General features: G+C 45.1%; 1 protein-coding gene across 1 annotated transcript in view; it reads left to right on the forward strand.

The window, feature by feature from the left end:
* The window catches only part of Smco4 (single-pass membrane protein with coiled-coil domains 4), a gene marked incomplete at its 5' end in the record, with an annotated part of 53721 nt that continues 31127 nt past the window's right edge, over positions 1 to 22594 (forward strand). The window contains 1 exon segment of the mRNA XM_013512087.1: positions 1 to 115.

Genomic DNA, 22594 nt, shown 5'->3' on the forward strand with positions numbered 1-22594 from the left:
CGGGCGGCTTCCTCTGCCCGGGTCGGGAGGGCCTCGTCTCCGGCCGCGCGGACTGCGGCGCTGAGTCCGGGAAGCCGCGGGGAGCCGGCCGGGCACGGTGTGTTTCGGGCTGCAGGTGAGTGGGAGGACTGGGCTGCGGGAGATCTTAACCGTCTGAAAAACTCCGTCTCCTCGCACACCCGCCCGCGCCGTTCCCTGCCGGGACTGTCTGCTCCCGACTCCCGGACTCTGCAAGAGTCCCTGGGTTGGCAGCTGCCCACAGCTTCGTGGGCAAGAGATGTGGCCTTTTATTCTCTGGCTGGGTCATTTCAGAAACAAGTGGTTCTGGAGATGCTGGATGCTTGATTAGAACAAACCGTGTGGTGTCTCTTGAGCAGGGAGATGGTTCCTGTGCATGTGTCTCTGTGTTTTCCTCTCCCTCTCTCCGCATAAACTTTGTAGTCAGGACACCGGCGTGCCAGGTCATTTGGAATAGTGGTAACAGCTGGAGATTCAGACTGTGGGCCTCTTGAGTCCTTGTCCTTGTTTAGATGTGTTAGCAAGGAATATGATCTTGGATGAACCACTTGCCCTCTGGAGTTCAGTTTTCTTATCTGTGAAATGGGCTATCAGAAAGCTAAGTAATCCGATAAAGACAGAAATAGGTTTCTGAGGGAGATAAATGTTTTTCCTTGTACAGTTAGAGCAGTCACACAAACTAAACTCAGCCTATTCTTATAAAGAATTTAACATAGATTTTAAAAAGTGAGAAGATTCAAAAAGCAAAACAAAAACCAATAGTCAGTACTGGATTTACAATATAAATACTGTTTTTATGCAGGCAAATAGTGGTGTTGACTGTCCATCTGGTTTTAAAGTTGCTACCTGTGCATAGAAATTATTACGTATATTACCTGTGGGCCTCCTTTTTTTTTTTCAGCTTTAAGCCTGGTGCCCAGTTGGTTTAATCTTCGTGGGGCCTCACCTGAAAGACATTTCCCAGATTCTTAATTTCCATATTACACTTTTCTTTCGGTCTGATTGATGCTGGGATCTTTGTACGATCTCACTTCTGCCTTCCCACTCTGGCTTGAGCGGTTGTGAGCTGGTTCCTAGTGCATCTGTCATTTCTGAACTAACCTGTTTTCTTTTCAAGTGGATATAGTAAATAAATAGACCAGCAGTGCACTTAGATGCAGCACATTAAAAATAACTCCAAGCAATAGAACCCCCTCCCTCTACCCCCCATCCCCTCTATCCCCTGGGCAGTCTCTCACTGGAATTCTGGAACCGTTTTGGATGCTGAGGGCCATCACAGAATGGAAATGGCTGGGGATAAATAGCACTTTAGTGATCGAGCATGGTGTTAGACAGTGAGGGATATTTTATTATAACCAAGTACTCCTCTGCTGTTCTCTTCTTAGTAGCACTTAAAGTCCATATTGTGTTGGACCACATCATTTTCAATATTTCTTTTTGTTTTTGTTTTCTGTTTTGGTCAGTTTCTGGAAGATGCAGTAGTGGTTATATCTGAGTTTTAGATGGTGGTAAAATGATATTTTGAGGTAAAAGCTTGACAGTTGATTGAGTCTTTAAAATATCAGAAAGTTGTTGAGGATTGTTGAGTCCAAATAGCCTTTTTTAATGGTGGAAAAGGAATTCTTAGCTGTCCTACAGAGTTGTGATAATTAATGAGATCATGTGAAAAGGATCCTGTAAACTCTAGCATGGTCTCTAACCCCGGACATTTTAACGTAAGTGCAGGTAGACCCTGAAAGCAGTCCGGTGTCTGATGGTAGCCTGTCTCTGACTGCTGTGAGCCTGGTTTCTGAGTATGTGAAATGAGGGTTAAACTGTCTGCCTTGTGTTACATAAGATGCACCTGTGAATTGCAGCGGGCACTCAGTTAAGGTTGGGCACTCCGAATAATGGGATTGATTAAGTCTTCCAGTAGGAATTGTCCTCGGAGGAAAAAAGCTTTTAAAGCACATTTTTGTCCTTATGAATAATTCTCCCAGCTTTTGCCCCCCTGCCTGTACCTGCAGTGAGTATTCTAGGGCCCATGATCATTGAGTCCAAAAAGAAGGATTTGAGTAAAACCAGAAGCCAGAAAAGACAGGTCTTTGGTAGGAAATCGAAGGTAGATGTGTAGGGTCTTGCGAAGTTGCCTGGGCTGACCTGGTACTCTTGATCCTTCCACCTCAGCCTCCAGAGCAGCTGGGTTACAGGGGTGTGCGACCACATCTGGCTCCTTTTCATTCATTTGTTCGGTGGGGAAATGGTACTGCCTTTGAGGGGCTTCTGGCTGATGGAAGGCCCTGGAAGGGGAGCCGCAGCACGAGGTGGGACGGGAAGAGGGGGAAGGAAATGAGCAGTTGAATGTGGCTGATAATGGAAGCTGGAAAGTTTGGCGCAGGGTAATCTCTATTAGATGTAGGATTTGGCTAAACAAGGGGCCAGTTTCCACCTCGCCCTGTAGTCTTTGAGCTTCCTGCAGATTCTGACTGGTTGTGGTGGCATTGTAAGTGAGTTTCCAGAGTTAAGTTGTATGCTGAAAGGGAAATTAAATTCTAAGAGGGTGTTTGTTGTGACTGATGCCAGAATTTCTCAGAATTTTATTAAGATTCAGTCAGTCTGTAAAAGTACTTCTTAGTTCTCTGAAGATATTAATTAAGAAATTGTTTAAAAAAAAATAGAAGTATCTCCTTTGTGAGCCTTTGAGGTGTCATCTTTTAAATCTTTATAACAAATGAAGTTCAAAACATCATAGAGATTTGTATTTTAAAAGCTTTTCTTCTTGAAAGAAATGTTTTCTTTCTCTTCTCATTCCTTTCCTCTTCTCACATTGTTTTGATAATGAGTTAATTTTGGTTTCTTTCACATTTTGGCAGCCTAGCTTTTATATTTGTAGAGTTTGCATGTGTCTTCTTTTGGATTAGTTCTTGCTTTCTCATTATGAAGGGGTGGTCCAGGAGGGTGATGAAGAGTGCACCCTGGGAGCTGCTGGGGGGCTGGGGACAGTCTCTGGAGAGTTAGACTCAAGAGGGGTTGATCGTGTTATTCCCAATGCATAGATGTGGAAATGGGACAGAAACATGCATGTGTCCACTCAGTTGTTGAGTTGGTGATCTGTGGGGTGCCATAACCTGTCTCCCTGGCTGCTGGAAAGGCAGGCAGGGGCTTTGCTGGCTGTGCTGGTAGGAAGCTGTCCTGTGGGTTGGGAGCTTCCGTAAGGGAGAAAAGGTGAGGTCTGTGTTGTGGGCAGATGGCTTGGTAGCACATGTGCAGTGTGAGGTGGAGCGAGCAGCAGTTCGCAGAGGAGGGTGTCTGTTAAAGTAGTCAGCTGCAGAGGTGATGAGGACTTGAAAGTAGACGTGTAGACAGTGGCTGTGGTGATGTAGAGGAGGGGGCATGTTAGAGTCCAAAGAGCTCAGTCCCTCTGGATTTTGGAGTTGGGAGCAGGAGAAATCAAATCCGGGCCTTTCTTTTCCTCGCCTGGCCTTGTCCCCACTGCCGTTCTGAGCGCCCAGGGCTGTGTGTTGGAGGTGCTAGCTCCCCATAGACTCAAAACAGTCTTCACAGAAACCGAAGTATCCTCCTTCGGTCTCTTGCTGACAGCTAGAGACAGAAGTCTGAGTGCAGTCTGGAAGGGCCTTAGCCTTTCTGTGCTTAGCCCTTGATCTTGCTCCTCCTCTGCAGAGGCTTCTCAGATCCAGTTTAGGGAAATGCTGGCTTGAACATTTCAACCCCAAGCAAAGAGTGCTAAAGCGAAGATGCCACCTGGGGTGCACCCTGTACCTCATTGTTCCCTGGGAACACCCCAGGGGACTGACTTATTCCTCAGTTCTGGCTTTTCTGTAAGAGCTGATATGCCCCGGGTGGGACTGGCTTGTCACCAAGCTTGCCTTGGTGGCTGGGAAAGGAGTGAAGCGTGCGTGAGTCGTAGGGGGGGAATGGTGGCCGCCCCCCCTCCCCCCCAGTGCTGCAGTCTTTGAGAAGCCAGGCCGGCTCAGGTGGACCACAGTCCGCATGGGGGTAGAGGGGTGCTTGGCCGCTGTCCTCATTGTGGGACACACTTGCCGTGTCGGGATATGCTGGTCCTCTGCCCTCTCTGCCAGTCAGTGCCAGACACAGTAGTAATCTTGCTTGTAGGCTTCCAGAATTCATAATGCCCCCTGCCCTTTGGAGATTTTGTTCTTGGTTTGGCCGGGCTGGAGACTAGGTGGCCAGGTCTGGCTTTGGCAGCTACCTCAGTGCTTCCCAGCATCCTCAGCTAATGCCCAGTTCTGCTGGTGAGTCTTTGTGTAGACTCCTCTGGCACTTTCTGCTGGACGCTTACTTTCCCTAGAAGAGGTGACCTCTCTTTTCTTGTTCTAAGGGGAGTGTTAAAGGCGCCCAGTCAGTTTGTATGGTAGAAGACTTGCCAGGCAGGGCACATGTTTTAACTGGAGAAAACTCTTTTTGCCTACGGGCATTAATTGTCATGCCTGTCTTTTGAACATTATGTCCTAAGCAAAGCCTCTTTGCTGTTCTTTGTGTGTGTGTGTGTGTGTGTGTGTGTGTCACACGCGTAGGCACATGCATGTTGGGGGGTATGTTTGCTTTAGTTATTACTGAGAAGCAAAAAAGGTACTTATCAAATGTTTAAATCTACAACAGTGCCACTGCTCTGGCAAACGAAGAATAAATATATATTTCGCCAGCATACCATTGATTTATCCCCATTTTCCATATTTTGGCAGAACCATCTGATTTGTGTACTGGTGCAGCTTGGGTTTCAGTAGTGAATGTGAAAAGGCTCCTGGGCTTCCTGCCGAAGTGGAGGGACTCCAGGGAGTGGGCTTCAGGGCTGCCAGGCTTGGCTGTCTGTGCCTGGCATCCCAGGAGCATGGCAGTGGCAGTCGGGGTGGTGGAGTCTGGCCAGGCACTTTCCTTGGCATGCCTGAGGGCAGCTCTGTTCGTGACAGTGGGAGGCTTCCTGTCTGGTGTGGGAAAGGGAGTTTTCTCTTAATCCCAATTTGGCTCTTGTGTCTTCCTGTGGGGGTGAGAGGGAAGAGGGCTCTAGAGCTGATGAAGTAGGGAGATGGTAGGTTCAGGGTAGGGCGGGCTGGCAGCTTGTGCAGAGCTTTTACCAGTTTTCCTTGCACCATGCTTCTCCTTCCTTCCATGTTGATCCTGATCCGGTCATTGGAGGCTCAGAAACTGGACTTGAACCTTATCAGTCCCCCTTGAGTCAGCAACCCCGAGCGTCTCCTGGATGCCTGTGCAGGTTGGTGCAGCGGTTTCATGTTGGCATTAGAACCTCGTTGGGTATTGATGTTCACATTCAATTCAGGTGCTTTTTTTCTTAAACTGTATAGGCAGCATGTGAATATACTCTGCTTCAGCACCCCACCTTCAACTTGAGATAGTGTAGAGTCCATAGCTTCCCTCAGCAGGCACCCTTCACCCGGCACTGCCGGTCTACCAGAGCCTCAGGTAACCAGTTGTAGCAGTTGCATGCCTGTCCCGAAACTGTCAGCCTGTGCGTGTGGTTTTCTTTTCTGTGCCTAAATCTGGTAGTATACATTGTTTCACTCTGCTTCTTTTCTCACATACCTAGGAGATCTTTTCGTGCTTGTAGCTTTTCTCAGTTATTGCCTGTAACACGCAGGTATTATCATTTATGAATTGGTTTCCTATTGGTGGATGTATAAACTATCTCGTTAGTTTTGCCTTTATATCTTCATACATAGGCATTAATGTGCATGTGTTTCTTTAGTAGTGGAATTGGTGTGTTAAATATTATATTCATTTAAAATGTGGTAGGCCGGGTGTGATGGTGCATGGCTGTAATCCTAGCACTCAAGAGGCTGAAGCAGGGGGACTGCAGTGAGTTTTAGGCTGGCTAGGGTTATAGAGTGAGTTCAAGGCCAGCCTGAATTATACAGGGAGACCCTGCTTAACTCTCCCCCTGCCTAGTCGTGGTAATCCCCATACTGTGCTCTCAGGGGTGTATTGGTTTAAACTTCCAGTATGATCAGGCTGCGCCATTCCCTAGTGGCTGCCATTCTGACGGGTGAAAGAAATACATTGTATTTAGTAGGCATTTTGGTGCTTACTGAAGTTGTGGCATTCATTCTTCAGCCTGTGGGTCTTGGTGAGATTTTAGACATTCAGAGTGGGTGGGACCATAGTAACCCTGGTGCCTACCCTAAAAAGACTCTGGCTCTGTCAGGGTGCTGTGAATATCCAGTCACCAAGGCTGGCAACGTGGCATCTGGCAGCAAGCACTGCCGGTTGCACATTCTTTCCATTTCTGCCGAGCCTGGGTGTGGCAACAGAACACTTTAATTTTGGTGCAACATGCCTGAGTATTACTGTGAACCTCCCTCCTGAGGAACCAGGCATGTGTAAGTATGAGCTGAGACCAGTCTGTCCTGCACTGCCAAGGTAGGGTTTCAAGATACAGCAACTGTGTCAGAAAACTGGATGTTGTGGCTTCTGGAAAAGGCAGTGGGTATGTGGTGAGGCAGGATTCTTTGTGGAGCAAGTCTTACCTTCTAGCTGTGTGGTTATTGTTCCCCTGCCCTCCTGGTTTGCTGTAAGAATATTGTGGCAGTTTGTCTCTTATTAGGGTGCTGTGGGTAGAAGCAATGGTTTTTCGTTGCTGACCAGCATCCGATAGAGATGGCATGTAGAAGCCTGCACAGGTAGGCTCATCCCAGGGCCATCTCTGTGGGCTGTGACCCAGTGAATTTCAGGAAGCCTTGGTTTCCTGGATGACAGAATCCTTCACCTGCCATTTCAAGGGGGCCAGAGGGGAGTGTGAAGGAGGCAACTTGGTGTGGGGAAGACTCCAGAGCTGGGTCACGCTGGAACTCAGCTGTCACTAAGCCCATATGGCTGTGGAACTCTAGCAGTTATTTTATCTCTTTGGACTCCAGTTCCCTCACTTGCCATACTGGTAGTACCTAGTCACAGGATGGTTTTAAGGATTGATACAGTAGTGTTTTTAAGACTGTCAGCATATTACATAAAATATTCAGTAATTTTAAATAACCACTCGTATTTATGTTCATTTTTCCTTGGTAGATGTCTTAAAATGAATGACTAAACATTATATTTGCTAAGTTTAAAAATAGAAATAGTTTGGTAACATTACAGATGAAAAGTCAGCAATCCCAGCACTCAGGAGGCTGAGGCAGGAGAATTGCAAGTATGAGGCCAGCCTGGGTTATATAGTAAATTCAAGGCAAACCTGAACTCACAGAAGTGGGAAGATCAGGAGGTTAGTAGCTACCTAGAAACACATGACAGTTTGAGTTACGGGAATGAAGGAGGAGTAAAGATAGAGGTTGTGTGGGGTCTTTAGCAGGACAGCAGAATGGATGTCTCTTACACTGCTGTGAACCACCTCCTGGTGCATACTCAAGCCACAGATAGAGTGGCCTTGTCACTGTTTTCAAACTGAGTCCTGAGGAGGATGGTAGTGTTGCTTTCTCTGTTTTTAGACCACTGAGTGAAGCGCTGAAAGGTGCTGTACCTGCCCCAAGCCATGTGGCTGGCAGGACAGCAGAGACGTGGGCGGTCTGAGCTCTAGGAAGTTGAGATCGTCTCCCTTCTTCTCCATGCTGCTGCACATTGCCCATCTCCAGACGTAGACGGCAGAAGAGAACTGCACAGCACTGGCTGTACCTTATGCCCTTCCGAGGACCTTGTGACATGAGGTCACTGACGCTCAGAGAGGTAAAGCCCAGGGCCAGACCGTATTGGGATTTAGACTTGGGCCTGCCTCCTTCAGAGCGCATGTTCTTGTTGTCTTAACAATGACACCCCAGGTTAATGTCCATCCATGCTAGTTTCATTTTCCTGGTCTCCACTGTGCATGTGCTGCATGTTTGTGTACAACAGCAAGTTCATTTGGCGCCCCTTGTTTGTTTGCTAGTGCTTCATCCAGGCCAGATTGTCTGAGACCTGTAGGTTAAGTGTGCAGAAGGCTACACAAAAGACCCACAGACAACCTAGAGTGCTGGAGTCCAGGTAGGGCACAGGAAACTTTGATTTTGGGAGCTGAATTTGGTGGGTGACTTGCGGTCTATTGGCCTGGGAGGAGCACCCACCAAAGACTCAGTAGGACCTGGGTAGACTGTATGGCCTGCTGAGTTCCACGTAACAGAGGCCAATGACTTGAGCCTGGATGGTGCATGTATAAATTAACTGCTTAGCCTGAAGTATGAAAAAAATTTCAGAGTGGTGTGTGATAGGCGCTCCCCCGAATAGAAGTCAACAGAATGGAGACCCTGTCTCCAGAGTTCTTAGAAGGCTTCTCAGAAGCAGCACAAATTAAAATGATCCTTGCTTACTTCTTTCAGAGCAAGCAGATTCAGCTTTTATCAACCCTGCAACTTGATAGATAAGGACACTGAGACCCCAGGTCCAAGCCTGGATCTTGCCCTTCTGTTCCACCACACCACATATGTGGTTAGTTATTACCGTGTGAAGCAGCTGTCCTGGGAACTGGGTGGGAGGAGCTCAGAATGTATATCACGCGAACAAATAAGATCCCAGTTCAGTTCTTGATCTGGTTCTTCTGAGTGGGGGTCTCTCAGTCTTATTCTCTGTAGTATGTGTTGCACCTCTGCCTCCCTTTTAAGCTCATGTTTATTCACTCAGTTTGTTCAGCAGGTATTTGCTGTCTACCCAGTGCTAGTTACTCTATTTGGTGTTAGAAATTTTGCACTGGATAAAAGAAGCCCAAATCCTTTTCTTGTGGGGCTTATTTTCCAGTGAAGGTGACACCTTTAGTGTCTTCATTACAATACATGGTATGCATGTTAATTTCCTAGGCTGCTGGAACACAGGACCAGAAATGGTGGCTTAAACAACAGAACTTTACTCTGCTAGGACTTAGAGGGAATCCATTCCATGTTTTTTTCCTGGATTCTGATAGTAACTAGCACTCCTTGCTTTTCTGGGCCTGTAGCATCATACTCTAATTTCAGCCTCTTTCATCACATGCCATTGCCTGAGGCCCCCTGTGTCTGGGTATTAGTCTAGGTTCTCCAGAGACACAGAACTAATGGGAGATTAGTGCAACAGTGCGACCCCATTGTGTTAGGATTCTCTGGAGAAGCAGAGCCAGCTGCTATGTGTGTGTATATAGAGAGATTTATTATAAGGTGTTGGCCCACATGATTTTGGAGGCTAAGACATCCAACAGTCTGCAGCTGGTCATTGCTCTGACAATATTTAGAAAATGCTGAGGTCAGTGTTTAATCTCTGTTCAGTTTTCAGGGTCCTCTGTGTGTATAGTCACTGTGCTGTCAGCTCCTGTGGCCAGCAGGCTGCATTTGGCCTTGGAAATAAAGGGCAGAAAGGAAAGTCCAAAAGGACCTGTGGAGAAAGCCAGTGAACTGCCATGAGTTCTGGGCACATGGGCCCAGTCTACCAACCACTTTGTAAAGGGCCTACAAAATTTTCACACTGTTCTCTTCTTACTTGTCATAAAAACATTTCAGCCTTCAAGCTCTGAATATCAGTCACAAAAAGAAGGGAATTGAGGCAGAGCCTTGTCCTCAGCTTGCCAGGCCTGGTGGTCTGAGGCTTGTGTGATTGTTGAGGGAATCATAACTTCAGATTCCTTGGCCTGAGAGCCAAGGGAAATGGCCCTATCTGGCTGACATGGAATTTCCTCTTCGAGCTTCCGAAGGAAGGGCCTGGCTGTGTGATGAGGGCTCCCGAGAGGCTAGCTGTGGGTGGATTGCTGCCTCCACCTTCTGAGGGAATACCAGAAGCAGCCCACAGGGGAGGTTATCTGGGTGTCACTGCATCTGTGGCCCCTGAGGAGAGCGTCACTTTAGAAGATAATTATGTATAAGCAAAGATGGAAATAGAATTCCCTTGTGCCGGGAGCAGCTGCTTCTCTGTAGTATTTGAGGAGTTGCCTTTGGGGTACCACTAGTCTCCTTTTCAAGCAAACACACTCATACAAAATGAAAGTTGTGAAAGCTATTCCTAGCTAGAAGTGAGCGTTACACATGTATTTTGTGAGAGTGTAATCCCTTCTCGGGTTATTTTTGGGGTACTTCCCTAGCACATCAAAAGAGCTTTCTTAGAAGAGCTGCCTTTTGAGTTGCACAGCCTTTCTCTGCCAGAGTTGCTCAGGAAGTTCCAACTGAATTGGCTTCCCTTAGGAGTTTTGGAGCCTGGCTTTGTTTCCATGGTATAGTTAGAGCCCAGAGCACTTGCTCAGGAGCGGGGGCCACACAAGACAAGGTGTTTCCATAAAACAGCTTCACCCTGTGCGCAGGTGTGACTTTTGACTCTGTGTTGATGTGTCTCAAGCACTTAGTAAATAAGTACTTCTTGATGGAAGGATTGTATTGGAGATGGGCTCTGGTGTCTTTGCTGGGCTCTGAACTTAGTGCTTGCTCAGAGCTTAGAGAGCTCAGTCTTCTGATCACCAGATAGGTGCTGGAATATTAAGTTCTGATCCTGTTGCTGCAGCCTCAGGAAAGCCACTTGCTTCCCTGAACCTCAGTTATCGCAATTCTAACCTGGAAAATGGGTAAGAGGATTGGAACGAGGGTCCCCCTCTTTGGATCCCTCCCTTCCTGCTCTGGGCAGTGCCTCGACACTGTCTCTTAGGTCACAGTGGGAACTCCTTGAAGACAGGTCTGTTCTTGGCAAAGCAAACGTGAGCTGTTTTTCCCACCCATCCAGATACATGCAGAACTCTCTCCAGACTCACAGCCTTCAACTCTGTCACACCTTGATGGCCTTCGTCCTGTCTGGCCAGGTCTCTAGGGCTTTTACTTTTCAGTGAGTGAGGGTGGAGGGAGGAAGAGCACATGTGGAGCATTTGGCCGAATCTACTCCAGCTCTAGAGGAGGCGCCTCCAGTTGCTCGACGTGTTCTCCTTGTTCTCCTAAGTCCAGAGAACTTTTTATCTTCGTCTTGAATGTAAGCCTTTCACTTCTGGATGTCATTGTGAGAATTTTGTTTTTGTAGTTATAAGGCAGGAAAGACTGGTTCATGACTACAAGATTGTGTATACATTACATTCTAAATTTGTAAGAAAAATCTATGCATAGGAAAAAATACTATAAAAATGGTGTTTCAATTGTTATCTCTGGTTTTGGTATTATAAGAGGCTTGTATATCTATTTTTGGCATTTTCTCTATTGAGAGTATATTATTTTTATGATACAAATGATTAAAAGTACTATTAATAAGTAGTTGTTTATTAGGATTTAAGTATGCTGTGAACCTTTATAATTTCTTATGTACTCTTTTTTTTGAGCCTCTTTGACTATTTTTTAAGTACAAATGTTAACCTAATTTTGTTATTTTTGTAAAATACAGTGTAAAATTTACCTTTTTAATCATTTTCAAGTGTTTGGTTTTGTGGCATTAAGTGTATTTACTGTGAGATACTGTTTTTAACTCCTTATTTTATAAATGAAGCTGAGACTTACAAAAATAAAATTACTTGCTGTGTTAACTTTCTGTCATCGTGACAGAATACCTGCGGTAAATCAACTTAAGGAAGGAGTCAGGAGTGGTGTGCAGGCCTATAATCCTAGCACTCTAGGAGGGTAAGGCAGGAGGACTGCAAATTTAAGTGCAGCCTGTCTACATAGTGACTGAGTGAGACCCTATCTCAAAAAAAAATAGGTTGGGGATGTAGTTCACTGTGAAGGCCCTGAGTTCAGTCCCTAGTGCCACCAAAATAAACAAAAAAAAAAAGAGAGAGGAAGTTTTATTTTGGTTCATGGTTTTGGAGGTTTCAGTCCATGGTTAATTGATCTTGAGGCTTTTAGGCCTGTGGCAAGGCAGTACATCAAGCAGGACTGTGTGATAGAAGAGGCTGTTCACCGCATTGCATCTGGAAAACAAAGGTTGGCCTGAGGTCCCATTATTCCTTTCAAAGACCCACTCCCAGTAACCTGACTTCCTTCCACTGGGCCCAGCTTCTAAAGGTTCCACCACTTCCCAGTTACAGCACAGACTGTGATTGGCCTTCAACACATGGACCTTGGGAGGACATGCAAGATCCAAACTGTAACTCTTGTCTCAGCTCATGGGGCTTGTAAGTTCCAGAGAGAAATTGTGAACGCAGACCTAAGAGATACTCAGAAGAGTTTCAACTTTCTGGGCTCTCTGCTATGTGGGTATTGGAGTCCATGATGTATGTATTCTTTTTCTTACTACCATTAACTATAGAAAGCCATTTACTTTGTGTATCTTTCCTTTAAAACTTGTAGGGGTTGGGTTTTGTGCTTTTGTTGGGGAGGTGGTGATCAGCCTCTTGCAGGTGCTACTCAGATGACACAGGTGCCATCTCTCAGTGGATACTGAGGTTGATAAGTTGTGTACTTCTCTTGTCCATGTGAAAAAGGCTAATGTGTGTGGGCTATTGCGTCAGAAAGGGTGTGTTCTAGAATTCTCTCTGTACAAAGTGCCTGCAGCAGGATGTAGTGGAGAGAGCAGCTTAAAGCTCAGCTACGTGGTTTCCTCAGGTCTGACTGTGCCCTGCTGGCTGATTTTGAAGAATGAGTATTGAACTTTCAGTTAGAGGTTTGTGCTTCAGTCTTGATTTTTACCACATGGGAGACATGCTTTGGCCTCACTTTCCTTGTTTTTAACTGAACAATGAAAAGTGCCCACTCTGTCTGCCTCCCAGGATAGTGATTGTGATTAAATGTTATCCTATGGGGGACACTGGCCCATAAATGAGAGCTCTCCAGTTAGTTTCTGTGATGGGAATTGGAACATAATTGGTGAAAAGAAGTGTCTGCGGCTGACCCTGGAGATACCAGGCGGGTGGGTTTGGGTGTGCAGAGTGACAGGCTTGCTTTGTTTCATTTTGTTTTTGCCATCAGCTTGCTCCACTACTGCTTAGCTGTTGCAGTAGGGTTTCCCACTGTCTATCTGGTGTCCCACTAATGAGTACTCAGTGCTTTGAGATTTTATTGACATTTGTTCTGGCCAGGTTCCCTGCATTCACTGCCCCTTACACTCACATTTCCTTATTGAAGTGAATTGTAATTTAGATCATTTGGTAGCTCTGTGGGGCTTGTCTGTCTGCTATGTCTTCATAGCAAATATCTGTCTTTGATGTCTGTTAGCTATGTGTGAGTGGGTGGGGTCCTAGCTCTGTCACTAGAGGGAGTAGAGCTCACTTTGTTGAGCTCTTTTCTGTGCAAGACACCACAGAACATCAAGATGAAGGAGACAGGTCTTATCTCTCAGTCACTGTTTCATGGGAAAGGTGCAGAGTTAGGAGGATTTGGGTGGGTAGCTTGAAAAGACACTGCTGTGAGAGGTATAACTCTTGGTCCACATAGATGGAAGTGCTTCTTGGGGATAGTCAGAGGAGATGACCCAGCCTAGGTTCTTTCTCAGGCATCTCCCGGTTCTTTGAGTTGGGATTGGCCACTTAACCTTTCTCAGTTGACTCAACGTCTGTGACATTTTGCTTTGCAACAACTGTTTAAATCAGTCTTTTTCAAGTGGGGATTTCTGTCCAGCTGCCCTGAGATCATATTTGGAATCCTCACTATTACAGTGCACATTTCATCTCACAAAAGGCAGGGGTCTGTGCAGGGCTCTGCTGAAGTCAACGGCCCTGTCTCAGTGTCCACCTGTTTTTGAAAGTGGCACTCAAAGACTAAGTAGGTCATAAATATCTATTTTGAACTGAGTGTGGCTGGGCTTCCTGGACATTTAATTTCCAAATCAGATCCTGTTGGCCTCATTTACCCAGAAGGTTGGCCACAAGCACTCTCTAGTTGGTCGTAGGGTATATTTATAAAGTGTCGGGAGGTAGGAGATACTCCAGTTCCCCAGACCTTTTGGGAATCAGTAGTGGAGAGGCTGTTGAGCCCTTCAGGAAGTGGGAGTGTAGTTTTCTGAAAATTGTTGATCCTCACTAACTACATGAAATTTTGTTCTTTTCAAGGAATCTGATGTTTACCGAGCATTAATGTGTCTCTGCTTTGTCAGTAATAGCTTCTAGTTTTTGATTTATTGTGTACTGAGTGTTTTATGCAGAATATCTCATTTAATCCTCCCAACAACCTTGGAAAATAAATATTATTTTCTTCACTTTGCAAAGGGAAAAACTGAGAATTGGAATGGTACACTCATTTGCCCATAGACTTAGTGTGTAAGTAACAGGGCCAGAGATCTAAACCCAGGTCCTTCTTGCTGGACTCTGGTCTTTTGCATCACAGCTCTGGGAACAGAAAACATTCCTGCGGGAAATGGGGACTCAGCTGTGGCTCCCTGGACTGTTCGATGTTCCTTTTGGGAGAGGCTGGCTGTGGCTATTGAGATGCAGCCCCTGCCCCCAGCGGAGTTGCTGCCGCTTGGACCTGGAGTAAGGTGGTAGGTCGTCACTCTGCAGGGACTGGACCAGGGGGTTCTCAGTTTTCATTTTTTGCTGGGCTTTCTCCTTTTGCACTGTTCTTTTCTAAGAGATCCATATGACCGAGTGTCGGTGGTGACAGCCTCCACTCACTACCAGCCGTGTCCTCGAGCACTCCCTTCTTTGGTGCTCCATGCTTTCCATGTGGGTTTGAGGAGGGGAGTTCATTGGGGGTGTATGTATCTTTGTCTTTTTCTACGGCTTTCCCTACTGTGCTCCCTGCAGAGTCCTGGCAGGAGTGCTCTGCTTGGTCTTTGTACCTGCTGGTGTGAGCATCTTCAGGCAGCTTGCTCAGGTGTCTTGTTTGGCATTCCCAGAGAACCATGATTACCCCCGTTTCACAGATGGGGACTTCTAAGGGAAGTCTGACACAGGTAGTACACTTGCTCCTGTGCCATAGTTTTCCCTGAAAGTTTCCTAAACATAAAAAACAAAAACCGGAAAAACATGTTTGCTTATATGCTAAAAGTGAAAGAAAGCAGCGTTAAATGCTGTGGGGGGCTTGCTGGTAAACAGTGGGCTTCTCTGTCAGCAGTGCCTGACCCAGCCTCGGTTCTTTCTCAGGCATCTCCCGGTTCTTTGAGTTGGGATTGGCCACTTAACCTTTCTCAGTCTGTATTTTATAAGTTGCTGATAATATATCTAGGAGGCTGTGCTAAGGTAATAATAATGTGACAGTGTAAGATCACCCATGACTCAATGAGTGGATTACTATATGTCTGTCTCTCAGCCAGCATGACTTGGAAAATCAAAGATCTCAGCTACTGATGCTGAGACCTGAGAAACGGCTCTCTAAAGCCGGTGGTAACACACCTTCCGTGCAGGCTCCTCCCCGAAAACAAGAGGACAGGAGAGGAGAGACATGAAGAACCCTTGTTTCAGCTAGGATCTCCAGGATTTCTTTATTCTTTTTGGTTTGGGGATAGGGTTCTGGTCTTTGCTTCAGTTGCTGGGAACCAGCACACTCAGTCCATGTTAACCAGAGAACCTGTCAGAAATGTCCAGTCCATTGTTTAAAAAAAAAAAGCCAAACTAGGATTTTAGAAACAGACATTTTGGACACATATGCACTTTTAGTGCTCCAACACTTCCGTAATTATTTTGAGATGACTTTCAAAGTCGCTGACCTCTTCTCAAAAGACCCGCTCTACCATCTAGTTTGTTCAGTCTTCAATTTCTAACCACCTACTGAGACATCTTTTCAACTTCCCACCCTTCCTCTATTCCTCCTTAGATTTCATAAGCTGAGTTTAGACAAACACAGGGGAAGTTCCAGAGGAGCTGAGGTAGCAGCCTTCGGCTTTTAATCTTTGGAGATTCCAATTTCATGTATATTTGCTATGTGAACTTGAGCAATTCTCTTTACTTCAGGGCTCAAGGAAATCACAATCTTGTGGAGGAGATAGGTCTGGAGTTGTGATTATGCTAGTACTGCTGTGAGTACGGACAAGGATCCTTTCTTCTGAGGTTGAGTCTTAGTGTGGTGGCAGTGGTAGTAGTGGTTTTTTAAGTCTTAATGTGTTATAAACTAGAAATACGCAAGCTGTCGTTTTTCATACTAATAAAATTGCAGTAGCATTCAAGGCAAGGCTTCCCAGCATGAGGTGCTCTCTCAGTGGGCTCCCAGGCTTCTGTTACAGCGCCTGGGGCAGGCAGTTACAGTTAGTTACCTGCTTACCTGTCCTTCTGCCCAATTTGACAGCAAGCGTAGCACGGCAGGGACTTGGCCTGTGCCCTGTTATATCTTAGGTATTTTGCATGTCATATTTTTTATGTAAAGCATAGCTGACATCTGTGTAAAAGGTTTAAAGGATTTGGGATCACATAAGATGGCAGAAAGAAGGCAGAGTGGCAGATTAGATTTTCATATCAGCTGCAGCCCTTTATTGAAATGAATGCCTCTGAACATCAGGGCCTCTGCAGTTGTGTGGGGCAAGGATGCAGGCCGGTGCCACACAACCAGACCTGTCTCCCTCACACACTTGTGCACCATGGCCACAGGCCCTCTGTTGAGAAACATGAGCAAGGTACTTTGGAATGAGCTGGAGTCAGTGGTAGTATCTCCTGTTTTGTAGGGCAAGGTCTGAGCAGGACAGTTAGCATTTGAATGTAGGTCTGCTGAGTTCCATATTCCAGTCTCTTAACAAATCTGATACATCTGCCTTAAGGACATACTCAGCCACATACATTTAGCCCAAGACATTCACATGAGACCTAAGGAAAGACTTTCTGACTTTGTTTTTTTAATTAATGCTAAAGTGGGGCACTTGAGAGTAGGGGCTTTTCAAGCTGTCATTCACAATCCAAAGTCACAGCATCAGTATATGGACCTCATGGAGTATTCCAGTATTCCGTGACCTTGTGCATGTAAATGAGACTGTATACCTTTCTTCCTATTAATCTGTCTAGTGTTAGTTTATTTCCTAGATTTAATTAGTGAACCCTGAGGGATAGAGGGAGAATTTTTGCTCCCCTCAATCAGCTATATGAGTTAAGAGCTTGGACTATGAAGTCCAACAACCCCGAGGTTGAATTCTGTGTCCACGGTGTCTTGGTTGTGTGCCTTTGGTTAAGTTCCTCTATCTTTAAGTGAGGTATAAAAGTGGCACTTACCCAGAAGTATTGTGAAGAGTGAATATGATAGAATCAAGTGCTTTTAGCACAGTACCTGGCTCCTGGTAAGCTGTCAGTAAACATTATCTGCCACTCTTGGTTTTTGATTAAGAGAGATTAAGTGACTTGTTTGGGTCTCAGGGTACTAGCTACAGCTGGCCCATTCTGGAGCTCTAGTTTTGAGATAGTTGATCTTGAGATGAACTTATGGCTTGAGCCTGTCGTTTATTTCTGGCAGTGAAAGGAAGTAGATGTTGAAGTGGAACAGGTGTGTGTATACAAGATGTCCTGGCTTTGTAACTTACAGAAAACAGAGTTTTATTCAGAGACAGTGAAATAGGGCTATTACAGTGGAATCTGAGAATGTAAATGGCATTTCTTGGGAAAACCAGGTGTTTTTTATTTCACTAGAAAGCAACAGTTCTGAAATGGAATGTGGTAATGTATGTACTTAAACTGGTAGTTTTGTGTCCAGCACAGTGATAATTTTAGTGGAAACTACAGTATCTGGTAAATACTGATTTCTGAAATTGTCCAGTGGCCTAACAAAACTACTGTGCACTCAGAATTAATCACCTTAAAGTATGTGTAGGTAGTTCAATGTGTGACTTGTTGAAGGTGCAGGACCATGGACAAAATCCTACATGGACTGGGTTTTGGCATTAGCCCCTAATTTTTAAGTCTGGGTCCGTTCAGTTCTGTTGTCCAGACTGGAGAGCCGTGAGCCTTCTTTTTCCCCCAAGTTAAAATAATTTTTTTATATCCTTAAGTATGCAGTGAATGCTCATGAACTCTTTAGTGAATGGGTGCTATTACCATCATTGTCATCTTTGAGGCAACCAGGCCTCTAGACCTGGCTTTGTTGTTGCCGGCAGTTGTGTTTGGTGTGTTGCTGACACTCTCCGCGCTTCAGTATTCCCAGAGTGGCCTCTGTGCTTCAAATGCCCTCTGGCTCTTACCATGTTGAGTGTCTTGTTCCTTGTCAGGCTTGAGTGATGTGATGCTGTCTCTAGGATTGAGACCCTCTTCTGCTAAGGACCTTTAGCTACCCTGCCAGGTGTTTTTCTGATAACTTTTGTTTTTCTTCCCTTGATTTCATATTCCAAGTCTCTCCCTTTCCCTAACTCTGCCAAATGACTCCTTATGCTTTACATTTTGTTCAGACTGAAGGTGCACCTGTTGGGTTGGAGTCGAGTTTCCCTTTGGCAGAACCTCACACGTAGGGGATGTTCCTACAAACAAGCCTGATTCCATTGCTTTGTTGTTGGTTTTTAGATGTTGTCTGTTTGCCCTTCTCCTCTCCAACCCAGTACCCAGTGCTGCCTGTATCCAAGGCTGGCCAAGAAGAGCTACTCATGGGAAAGGAGTGGCTTTTGTGATCCACAGTAAACTGTCTTTTTGCCTTGTTTCCTTCCTGGCCTTTAATTTTAGCTTGAAATTTGAAGAGCTTACCAGAGCTAATTTCAGTGCAATTTTTTTAGCCCTCACTTTTGCCAAAAGTGGAGCTGTAGATTTAATGTGTATAGAATCCCATTGATGTTCTAGTTTTATCTTCTGGTTCTTCTGGACAGTCATGCACAATGAATTAATTGAGTTGTTTTCAACCTAACTGAGCACCTGCTCAGAGAATGCTGCCAACTCACCTGCATATTACCTGGTTTGCCGGCCGTTCCTGTCATGTCAGTGCCTTGCTTATACCTGAGAGTCAGTCTTGTCATTTCTGGTTAGATTAGTGTGTTCTTAGAGGGCCAGTTCCTTCTCTGCTTGAAGACACTGATGCATCCTCTTTCGGTATAGTACCTCTGCATTCCCATTGTGCCACTGTTCTAGTTACTGTCACTGGTGACTGCTAGCCTCATAACAACTGCTGTGAGACCAGATGCAGAGGAGAGCATGTGTGCTCTGGGTAGATGACTGTGTTCTCTTAACTTCCCTTGATTTCACGCTAGGTTTCTAGTCAGTCATTCTTAAAATACTACTGATGATTTAGATCTGATTAGAAATACTCTTTGAATGCATGAGTTTTTAAAAAGACTGCTATTTTTTGACATCAGGGACTTATATCTTTCCAAAGGGAAAAATGCTCTTACTAAAAATGAGAACAAAGGCAGAGAATCTAATCTTTCCTGACCACAGAAAGCTGTCCTTCATGGCTTGGGTTTGTCCTCATCTGCTTTCTTTAGCTAAAAAGTCTCAAAACCAGCTGTGTGGTTCTGGTGGAGCCCTGGGTAGGTGTGATTTTGTTGTTAAAAATATCTTGGAGATACAGCAACCCTTGTTAATTATTTGGTGGAGTTGCATGTTTTAATGTGCTCTTTCTGGTGTCCTTAGCCTTTTAAAAAGGAGTGTGTGGTTTGTATTCCTTCTGCCCAGGTTTGAACTTATTAAGAAATGAAGTGAGACAAGAAAAAATATTTTAAAAATACTTTTATTTTACTGTGGTTTTGCATTCTGCTTTTAGTTTTCTTTTGGTTATTCTTGGTGAAATTCGAAATTTTAAAAACATTTAAAGGGAGCATGGTGTCTCAAAAAATTAAACAATTGCCATAGGAATTCCAGTCTAAGTATTCAAAAGAATTGAAAACAGGGCTGCAAATCTTTTTAAAGGAATACTCGTAGCCACACTAGTTAAGATAGCCATACCTTAGAAATAGCACAAGTTTCCACCATTGGATACATCCAGCTATAAAAGGGAATGGAGTACGGAGATACACTCCAGCACGGATAAAACCTGAAAGCATTATGCTGTGGTGAGAGAAGCCAAATACAGAAGGCTTTGTACTGTATACTTCCGTTCGATAAGAAATATCCCAGACAGGGGTAGACAGAGCAAATGGATGGTTTCCAGGGCCGAAGGGGATGAAAATGTTTGGGGCTAGGTAGGGGTGATGGTTTTAGGACACTGTGAGTCTGTAAATGCTGTCTAAATACTCAACTATCACTAAACGTCTAAACAGTTCTTTGGAGTGATTAACATATGTAATAGGGATTTCACCTTGTTTAAAAATTCGAAGGAGAAGCAAGTTATCTATGTTCTTGCCAAGGGTAGCTTGTAAAGTGATACCATATAAGAATTGCTCCGTGGCAGAACTCTTTAATATGGATACAGGAAGGGAGCATGGAGCCAGTTGGCAGGGGCTGGGGTCTTAGTTTGCCGCTTAGCCCCCACCGTGGATGAGTTAGCCTGGCCCATTGCCTCCCCTCTTCCAGCCTGCAAAGAGGCTTAAAGTAGGTTTTCCCTCTTGTGGTTGCTGTGAGAGTCAGGGGAGATAACAGGTATACAGTGCTGGGCACGCTGTACATGCTTAATAAATATTAACCTTTGTTTCAGGTCTGTGGAAGAAGAGAAGGAAATGGACTCAAGCAAAATGCTAAAACCAGACAAGTAGGGATTGACATCAAGCCATTTAGGTTTAGGTTAGACCTTTGAGAAAAGGATGAGAAAAATCCTGTTCTCTAAGTTCCCTTTAGAGGACACCATAGCCACATGTGCCAGTGACACTTGACTTACACCAGCAAAAACAAAGAGTATTTGTAGAACACTAAGTGCCTGGCAGATGGTGAGGGCTCTACAAGTGACTGAATTGAAGAAAAAACCAGCTCCTCTATGGCAGCTTGGGGTTAGGGCTCCTGTCCACTTCCCTTGCTGAGCTGCCTCATTCCGGAGCTGGTTCTGTGAATCCACATTGGGCACACAGTTACGATGTGCCTGCGTTTTTGGTTTGGCCCCAGTATTTGTGGGACATCTTGCTACTGGGTTCAGCTCTGTATGCCTGGTCTGTATTTCTGAATCCTGCTTTCTTGCTCAGGTGAAAGGCCTGCATCATCCCCTTAGGCCCAGGTGGACCCAGCAGCTGCATGGAGGAGGAAGGAACGCCAGCCTTAGGTTGGGGTTCCCATCATTCAGCTGTAGGGGAGGAGGGCAGGTGGTGAGGGAAAGGCTCCTCTGAATCTCCTTGGTGAGGAAATAGTTTTTACGTCTCCTTAGTCAGCACACAGTTGTGGAGTAGAGATCTTTAATTTTAGGAAACTACTTGGATGTAAATGGGTATGTTGCGTTCTACTTTCTAATTCTGTTTGTACTAAATGTCTTTACTGCACAATTAGCACCTCATTATGTACTAGTGGTTCTTTACTGCTGGTACTTCACAGCTTAGTGGGCAAATAATGCCAACTGTGGTATAGAAAGAAGAAAGATCCTTGGACGTGGGGTTTGAAGAGCAGGGCTTAGCTGTTGTGCATTGAGGATTTCACTTATTTCCCCTGCCTTATCCCTGTTTCTTCTGTAGGACCTGCCACACCCTCCTTCTCCTGTACTTCTCTATCCACTTTTGGGGCCTGCCAGTTGTCAGTTTTGATTCGCTGTGTTCCAGTCAGGGCTCTTTCTGAATTTTTTCAAATGAAAAGAATTTATTAGGAAGACACGGTGTCTCAAGAGAGTCCAAGGCAGTAACTGTAGCCATATAATAAGCAGGATGTTAAAATGAGGCCTTTCCTTTCCTGTATCTTCAGAGACACCAGGGCATGGATACTCTATAAATAAATGCAGAGCAGCTTCCAGTAGACAGAGGGAAAGTGCAGAACCAGTTTTGGGCCCCTCAGCCAGATCAAAGGTACTAAAAGGAAGTCAGAGTGGAGAGAGGAGAATTTGAAGGTGAGCTGCTGTCCTTCCTATTGTTTCCACCCTGCTGCTCCCTCCATAGGCCTGGGGAGAGGCGTGGAAGTGTAGGACATTCTTTCAAGCCCATGTCTTTGAACTGGTGAACTTGAAACCTGAAAGCCTTTTCCCCTGGCATCCTGGAGCTGGGAGAGGGGGTCTGGAGCCCCAGGGCCCCTGGCATGCTGTCAGTAGTCGAAAGCTAGCCTCCTGTAGGGTCAGAAGAAGCTCCAGGCAGGGAGCAGATGTGTTCATCTGGGAGCCCCTATCATCCACTTTCTTTTCCCACTGTGTCTTTTTTGCCTTAGCTAAGCAGAAGTGTTTTATTTTCTTATAAGCAAGAGTCCTAAGCAATAGACATTGTGACTCTCGGTGTTTCTCATGGAACTTGTACTACTTGTGCCTTTTTCCTTATGTGTACAAGAGGTACCTGTAATTGCCTCATAGTTACTGAGATGATCAAATGAAATGTCATACACGAGAGCTTGGGGGAGCTATAATGTGGTATGGAGCTTACAAGATTGTAATTTTCTACCTGAGACTGATAATTTGATTATCCTGAACATCATTGGTTTTCCATAAATTAAACATTTTTTCAGAAACAAATGATACTGTTAGTACACTTTTTTAAATCTAAGAGTTACTTGACTTATGTATTTGTAGGAAATGAATGAATATCCCTTGATAAGTTATAGCCTTCTCAAGCTGAAAAAAGGCTTTTCTGAGTTGAGTCTTAATTATATCCTGGGAAGCAGAGAATGCTGCCTCACATCAGGTGGGCAGTTCTTCATATCTCTTTGACAGGGACCATGGTGCTAAAATTTTAGAGTATTGCACATTTACTCCAGAGAGTAAATGAGAGTGGGGTGGATAAGCATGTATGTGCAGCCATTCCTGTTGGCTGGGGAAATAAATCATGTACATACAGAAAA

The sequence above is a fragment of the Chinchilla lanigera genome, unplaced genomic scaffold (assembly GCF_000276665.1).
Source record: "Chinchilla lanigera isolate Chin_1 unplaced genomic scaffold, ChiLan1.0 scaffold00013, whole genome shotgun sequence".
NCBI classification, from domain to species: Eukaryota; Metazoa; Chordata; class Mammalia; order Rodentia; family Chinchillidae; genus Chinchilla; species Chinchilla lanigera.